Source organism: Miscanthus floridulus, chromosome 9, assembly GCF_019320115.1.
Source record: "Miscanthus floridulus cultivar M001 chromosome 9, ASM1932011v1, whole genome shotgun sequence".
Lineage (NCBI taxonomy): Eukaryota > Viridiplantae > Streptophyta > Magnoliopsida > Poales > Poaceae > Miscanthus > Miscanthus floridulus.
This window is the reverse complement of record NC_089588.1, coordinates 134508530-134516291: the sequence shown is the minus strand read 5'-3', so window position 1 is coordinate 134516291 and position 7762 is coordinate 134508530. Positions and strand designations below refer to the sequence as shown.

At 40.9% G+C, this 7762-nt stretch overlaps 1 long non-coding RNA gene across 1 annotated transcript; it reads left to right on the top strand.

Annotated features, from left to right (window-relative positions):
- Positions 1-1740: 1740 nt before the first annotated feature.
- LOC136483006 (uncharacterized) lies at positions 1741-4527 on the top strand. The gene is made up of 3 exons (XR_010765274.1): positions 1741-2301; positions 3027-3131; positions 4093-4527. It is a non-coding gene; the product is annotated as an uncharacterized lncRNA (long non-coding RNA).
- The last annotated feature ends 3235 nt before the right edge of the window (positions 4528-7762 follow it).

Genomic DNA, 7762 nt, shown 5'->3' with positions numbered 1-7762 from the left:
TTTGTTACACTCCTATTAACTAGGATATACAGTAAACATATAATATCATATGTTTTAGTATAAATTTTTTTGTCGTATCTGTATATCTATGCTTTTATGTTTATGTTTTTCACGTGGTTCTGTTTTTATTTCCATCCATCTTTTTTTTTGTTTTTCTATTTTTGAGTTCATATTTTTTCCTTTTCTGGGTCTCGTCAACTGCTTTTTCGTGCTTTTTGTTTCCTTTTTTCTCTCCCAAAGTTTTCGCCCGCTCTAAGTTTTTCCATGGTTTTTGTGTTTTCTTTCTAAGTGCCTCTCATTTTGATTTCTTACTTATGCTTCTATACCTAAAACTAAACCACCAGGTCGTATTTATTGTTTTAATGATTATCTCCTGTTTTTTTAAATAAGAATTTTCCCCACTAATTTGTTTGCGTCCACTATATCCTTTGCTCTCCTTTGCTCGAGTTATATTCATGTGTCCGCTTCCTAATCCATGTGTTTGTCACTGGTTTCGTCTTCGTGTCGGTCGCAGAGGTAGCTTTGTTCTACTCCCTCTCCTAGGTCCTAACCCATTGCACCTCTAGAATCTCATTAGCACGTGCGCAATGGATTGTTGTAGAACTATGGCCCTATAAGAGTTGGAGCCCCTAAGAGGGTGCAGGAGAACAATAATGATGAGGCAAGGCAGATGACACATATTGAAATTATGAGGACCTGTTGTTGGGAAGACCGATAGTGGAGCTGTCGACTGACCATCCAACTACTGCTAGCTAAGGCTGACCTCCACCAACTATTGTGTCATCGGGTGCACCAATGGCACAATTAGGTCTCTCATGCATGCCGCTCTTCTCGGTCGTTAAGGGCACTGTAAGGATTGTGTGCTCGCTCAATCCCGACACTTAGGCCATGCCTATGCCGCCCCGTGTCTGCTTAACCACCACCAGAGCCGTGCCCACAAAGCCACCATCGTGTGGTTACGCAATGCTAGCCCATGTCTTCTCGATGGCCGGTGCACCGCTATCATAGGTTGCCTGGCCATGCGCGGTGACACTAGGCACGCATGCTACCATGGCTGCTGTGCCGATACACAGCTCCATCGTGTAACCACGCTCATGCCACCGACAATGCAATAAATTGTTCTCCCGTTGCAACGCATGTGCATGTTTGCTAGTAATAATAAAGAAGCTAAATTTTAGGCCATTTTTTTAGTCCATCGTCGTCTAACTAACTCTGTGAATGTGGAAACTATGTCTATTCGTCTACCTATAGCCCTCTAATATATGCACGGCTCGAATATGTTCTTATTAGGTAACCTGCATAGTTAGAAATCGTAATCCAAATATATCTCTCTGATCCCAAATAAGTTGAATATGAATTCTAATCCTAATCCAAATAGAAAATAATAAAAATCGAAATTAGACAAATCTGAGGAGAAGAAATAAGTAGAGAAAACTGGCTTGAATATGTTCTTATTAGGTAACCTGGATAGTTAGAAATCGTAATCCAAATATCTCTCTCTGATCCCAAATAAGTTGAATATGAATTCTAATCCTAATCCAAATAGAAAATAATAAAAATCGAAATTAGACAAATCTGAGGAGAAGAAATAAGTAGAGAAAACTATTCTATATCTATACCTAATAATAAAAAGACAAAATTTCAGGGGTTTTTTTTCGTCCAGCCCATTCTAATCTGGTATAACTGTATGACCACTCGCTCACTTTCGGCCCATTGGCTCGCATGGAGTACTCACGACCGTCTGCTCCCCGTGACCCCGTCGCTCCCGTCCCGTCGTTCCTCTCCGCTCCTCGTAGCTCCCGTCCAAAAAAAAGAAATCGTTCGTCTCGTGACCCCTGACGCCGCCCCGCAGCGCCGCCCTCTTCTTCCGTTCCTTTCCTCAGCCGATCGAGATCGCCGCCCAGCTCAGCTCCTGTCCGGGTGGCGCCGGGAGAGGTGCGGAGCGGCGGCGGGCGTGGGGCAAGTGGGTGTTGGAGATCCTGGTGCCCGGCATGCGAGAGCGCCTGTGGCTGGGTCTGTCGTGCACGACTCCGCCGCCTGCCTCCTCCGCGGCCGTGCAACGCGTCGAGTCCGACGCCGGCAGGGACGCTGACGCGAAGCGCCGCTGCCCGCCCAGTCCGCCTCCTTATCTGCCATTGGTGGCGCCACGCAAAGCAGCGGAGGCGCAAAGAGCACAAGACGTGGTTTTATCTGAGCGAGTCGGAATCGGAATTTGATTGTAATCGAATCGAACGAAGACTCCAGACGAACAAGAACCAAATCGTCTGGTCTCGCCATACACATGAATACATGATCAAGAAGGTTAGCTTCCTCACTGATTATTCTTATGATGAGTATTATTAGTGGGATTTTTTAAGATTAGTACATATATATGCTATTCCCTATGGATTATGGATTCGCTAGGTTTAGTTTTTCATATGTGCCTTTTTTAGATGATTCATATGCGTGCCTTTTTTAGAGCCAATATGAGATTCGGGATCTGATTCATTGTAATATATGTGAAAAACAATTTTTTTGGTCTGCTTATCAATGCAAAAATATTATTAGATATTTATTTACAGCAACAAAAGCAATGTCCCATGGTGGACTCAGTTATCAGACCTATGGTTTTTGTGTTAGTGTTACTTTGATCATAATCGGGCTACCACCTCTGCGCAGGCCTTTTCTATGCAATCAATTTCAACTTATGCTGTATCATTTTCGACAAAAAAAATTCTACGATCCTTTTATTGCATTGAAATTTTGATGTTGATCATGTTACATTGTTGATTGCACTGATGGATGTTGTTCATCAGCCTCAAACCTACAACTGAATCAGGCTTTCCTTTTCAACGCAAGTTGCTTGTTAATTACCGGTGATCATGTCATCTTTAGTTGGGTTTTTGGTTGGAAATTTGGTACTTTATTGCTCATGTTGTCTGGTCATTTTCTTTATCGGTAACTTAGCCTACCTTGTTCTGTTTACCAATCTAAGCTGTTGTATATACATATAGTATCTAATCTAACTGAGTCCATTTCATCTGCAGTGTTCTATTGTTGTTGTAGGGACCTTCGTTCTTTACACATAACTGATGCATAAAGGCAGGGCTCATGAGCGCCGCAAGCAATAGCCTTCAAGCAGCCCTATCGAGGTCACAAATGAATCAAACGACACTTCAGAATTAAATAAATAGTCTCTAAATACATTCATTTAGGCCAACCATTATGCACTGATGTTCCATTAGTAATTGAAAACAATGCAATACTATCCAGGCAAATCTAGAAAGGCATAATTTTACTGCTGATTTAGTGGCCCCGAATTGATTCAGGTAATTAAACTATTGGTACAAGTGACAATCCTGGGACAAATACCTGCCAAAGAATTCGAGCTTAGCTACCACCTATCTTTGAGACCTATACATGATTTGGGCTAAGTTGCAATTTTTTTTCCAATGAGGGGGTTGACCTGGTAATTCCGATGTTTGAGGGAGCTTCAGAGGTTCGAAAGCTGAAAGATAAAAAATGACTGCTCAGTTCCAATGATCTAATTGAATTTAATAGATCCAGTGAATTTAACCAGTTCCAATTCCAGTGAAAATTATGATATAATAGTTCCGTAGTGAATTTGCTGAGCAATTATGATGCAATTATGATCTGTACATTCTTGGCTCAGTACCTTACTATCTGCATTTTAGGAGGAGATTTGGTAGTCTGTACCTTTTCCTTGTGCCCCATTGTGAAAATTGGGTTTCAGTGAAGAGTGTTTATTATTTTTATTTTCGAAGACATTAACGATCAATTGTGCTGCTCTGAGCTTAGCAGCTGTTGCATCGTGTGCCTACAAGCTGTACAGACACTACTTATGTACAAAAGTTACAGGATATATGGACTAAAAATAAGGGGAAATGTATGTATATAGCGAATCTCTTATTGAACTAATTGTTGTCATTTGAGCAATATGACCACCTTGCAAATACTGACAGTCTGACACTAAGAACAGCTCTTGTTAGTTGTTAGCTTGGAACCAAGCATTTGTTAGTAGGAACTTGGAAGGCTCATGTCTTCCCATACGAAATGAAATTTATTAATTTGCTGGTAGCATTTGTTATGCAGGTTGCTGGTTGCAAAGCCAATGTTTGGGTGCTAAGGAGACAGAGAACGGGAAGAGTGACTATGTATGTTTGAATAGCTCTGGCCATGAGGTGGGAGATGGTTCTGGTGTTGTGCAAGACAAAGACTTCATGGAGCCCTTTGGGGTTCCTTGTATGGTAGAGATATTGCAATTCTTGTGCTCCCTCTTGAACATAGCAGAAGACTTCGATGAGGATGTGCCGCCTTTTGCTCTGGGGTTGATAAATTCTGCTATTTAGTTGTTGGCTTCGTCTATACACAGACATCAAAAACTTTTAGCATTTGTACAGGATGAATTGTTCGCAATCTAATGCATTTTGGCTTGTCAATAATCTCCCTGATCCTGTCAACAGTGTGCAGCATTGTTTTTACTCTCTTTTACCATCTGTGCCATGAACATAAGCTGTAAATAGAGGCTTTCTTCTCATATGTTATCCAAGATTAGCACAGTAGATATGGAGCAAGTTATCAGCAGCAAGAAGTTGCTGTTGAGGCTATAATTGATTTTTGCTGGCAGAAAGAGTTTATGTCTGAGATGTATGCAATTATGGACTGTGATTTAGAGTGCTCAAATATTTTTGAAGAGTTAGCTAACCTTTTGTCTATGAGCGCATTTCCTGTGAACAGTCCTTTGTCAGCTTTAAATGTGCTTGCTTTGGATGGATTGGTTGCTGTCATTCAGGCAATGGAACAGCAGACTGATAATGCACCTCAACGTCATGAGTAAACACTACAGAAATATGTGAATATTTTCCTTTCTGGCAGTTGAAGTGTGATAGCAGTAATGATCCTAAACAGTTGTGGACTGATGCATTCTTTGAGTAGTCATGTGTTATGATAAAGCTTCAGTTTAAGTTAGTGCTAGCCTCTAAAAATCTATCTCATGGATTTATTGCCCTTCCGTTGCCACATGGTTAATAGGAAATTATTCTGTGTTCTATGTTTGTCCTCAAGTCCAATGTCTAATTGACTCTGGTTCCTGAGTTGAAGTAATGTAAAGTCTGACAAAATCGATAAAATGGCATGTTACCAAGCACATCAAAGTCTAATTAACTAATGGTTTTAAAAATGTCTAATTAACTAATCCCTTTATTACAAAAGGTAAAATATAAATGGATATGGTATCATTCCTATCGTTGTTTTCATAAATGTTTGATAGTGTTGTCTCCTATTGCAATGCATTTGATAGTTTTTTTCTCCCATAGCAACGCACGGGCATATTTGCTAGCCTAATAATAAAATGTTAAACTCAAAAAACAAGGGACGTCATGAATCCTAAGTAATCTATATTGCTCCATGTTTATGGGTAGTACTAGACAGTGGTGAAGCTAGAGTAAAATTGAGCGGGTGTGAGGATAAAGAAGTGATAAAAAGTATTTGCCATAATGAAGAAGCCCATTAATAATATTGGTTACTATTTGGTGTAGCACTAAGAAAAGAGTGCTAGAATAGACAAAATACACCATTTGACTTCAAGTCTTTAATAAGATCCTTACTATTCAACGGGCTAAATGAAAATGCAAACAAATGACTCAACTTTTTATTTTTTTAAAAAGGATAATGATTCAGTGAAAATATAATCAAATATACAATACACTACCTTTAATCTTCTTCGTCATCTATAATCTCCATACTTCCATTTTCATCAATTGATGAACCATGACATGCAAAGGCAAACGCTGCTACCGCAACTAGGACGAAGGGCTTAAGCGCACACTAAACAAAATATGACACCACACTTAATAATTGGAAATGCTTCCTATGAACAAAATAAATTGTATATATCTAACATGTGGAGTGGTTCGATACTGCTTACGAATAACATTTCAATTGTCATGTTCCTTCCTTTTGAGAGCTTGTTGTTGGCATGTTAAACCTGTAGAGGGACGTCACCTTTTGTGTATTAGTGTTGAATTGATGCAATCTTTGGAACAAAAAGGAGTTGAAGCTGGAAATCCTTTGTTGTTACCTAAAAAAATTCAGGGTACTCAACCAAAACTGTGGTAGTAGTTTAGTCTACTAATTATCAAATGGCCTAAGAATGCCAGTTTATAATCTGCTACTGAGATCACATTCAAAAACTACATGGTTACCAATGCTCTGGCTCGTAGGTGCTGCTCATTGGCTCGTATTTGAGGACTCCAATTTCAGGGTACCCAACACATGCAAGTTCAGTTAAGAGTTGTTCATTCATTTACTTCTTCTTTTTCTTTCTTGCTTCACACTTAAGAACTGCTTTGTCAATCAGCAAGCACAAAACAAAGAGTAATACAAGTTTTGGTTCAGAAGGGAATTTGATATTGTTAAGGACAAAGTGGAAAGGAAATACTCAGTACCTTAGACTCGCAGATTAGAGACGCTTCTAGATGGTCATCAGAAACTCAGAAAAAAAAACGTCACTTGTATTTTGTCTCTGAAGTGAACACATCAGTGATGCGTATAGCCACACCGATGTGAACACATCTGTGACGGAAGAGAGAGCGGGGAGGGACGGGGGGTTTTGACGGGAGAGTCTTTGGACTTGACTCGTCAACTCACCAAGATTGATTTTTTTTTTGTGTGTGTCCAAGGTTCTTATATCACAGACAAGTTATAGTGGAACACATCTCTGATAGTTGTCCTCATTAGCAGAGACCTGATAATGAGGTCTCATCACATTCACCTTCCGTCCACTGGCCATGTGTGACAACTCATCGGAGACACGTCATTTGTACCCGCATCTCTAATCGTACATTAGAGACGTGTCTCGATTCTGGGTCCCTGAATGGCGTGTGTACTTTGTGCAGTGTTGGCATAGTGATAAGGGGCGTCGTCTATCTGCGAGGTCGTAGTACGCCGCTCCGCCATGTGAGATAGATTCTTGTTTTGAAATAATGTTCAAGCGATGTTCCCTGCCTCAGATTTTGACGTAACATTGGGATTTTGGATGGTGGAAAATTGAGAGCTAGCTAGCCCCTGAACTGAGCAAATTGAAGCATACTCCTATGCCAATTTGTCCATGTATATATTGATTTACTTTGCATCCATGTGGTAGAGAGACAGGGTACGGTGTCTGCTGAGAGCTTGACAAGCAACGGCCCTAGCTTGTCACCGTCTTGGGCCTTGTTTAGTTAGTTGTAGGAAGTTGGAATTTGGGGTTACTGTAGCACTTTCGTTTTTATTTAGCAATTAGTGTTCAATCATGGACTAATTAGACTCAAAACGTTCGTCTCGCAATTTCCCACCAAACTGTGCAATTAATTTTTTTTTTCGTCTACATTTAATGCTCTATGCACGGCCGCAAACATTCGATGTGATAGGTACTGTAGCACTTTTTGAGAATTTAGGGTGGAACTAAACAAGGCCTTGGCTTGATCAGTCATCAGTGTCATCGGGAGGAGTATATATATATCAGAGCGAACACAAGGATCCCAGGCTGCTGTCCGGACGAACCAAAGCCATCGAAGCATGCAGCAGCCGGCGCTGATTTTCACCCTGTTCGCTTGTTGGTTTCAACCAGCCCAAACCAGCCAACCAACAGTGTTTTTCTCTCACAACAAACCAGCACCAGCCAGCCCAAACCAGCCCAGAAACCAACCAGCGAACAGGCCGCTTGTATTTTCTGGCCGCCCGACCTGCATGGACGGACCCATGCAGCCGTCCCAACTCCCAA